The sequence below is a fragment of the Bombus impatiens genome, unplaced genomic scaffold (assembly GCF_000188095.3).
Source record: "Bombus impatiens unplaced genomic scaffold, BIMP_2.2 scf_2262, whole genome shotgun sequence".
Classification (NCBI taxonomy): domain Eukaryota; kingdom Metazoa; phylum Arthropoda; class Insecta; order Hymenoptera; family Apidae; genus Bombus; species Bombus impatiens.
This window is the reverse complement of record NT_178681.1, coordinates 362-728: the sequence shown is the minus strand read 5'-3', so window position 1 is coordinate 728 and position 367 is coordinate 362.

The following is a 367-nucleotide window of genomic DNA, read 5'->3' as shown; positions in this document are numbered from 1 at the left end:
TTGGTTTTCCTCACATCTGGTATGTTCCGTTAGCAACTTTCTCACGAGGGCGGCTAAAACCCTTCCTGGTCCACCAACCGTCTTATTATCTAATCGGAGACGGTGTCTACTGCCCTCACTTCTTTTTTTTTTTTTTTTTTTTTTTTGTTGAAATTACAATCAATTCTCGCGTTGAGAATTTTCAGTAATTTTTCTGGCGTGGCGCAGTGACATGGCTGTTTATTTACAATAAGTTAATACTTATTATAGATAGGTATAATTTATAAGTATTATGAGTAAGTGCATATGCTTAATTTGGATAATTAAATGAATCTAACGTTTAGGTCTAGCGGGTAGTGCCTCTTCAGCCTGCGAATCTGGTCCGTCG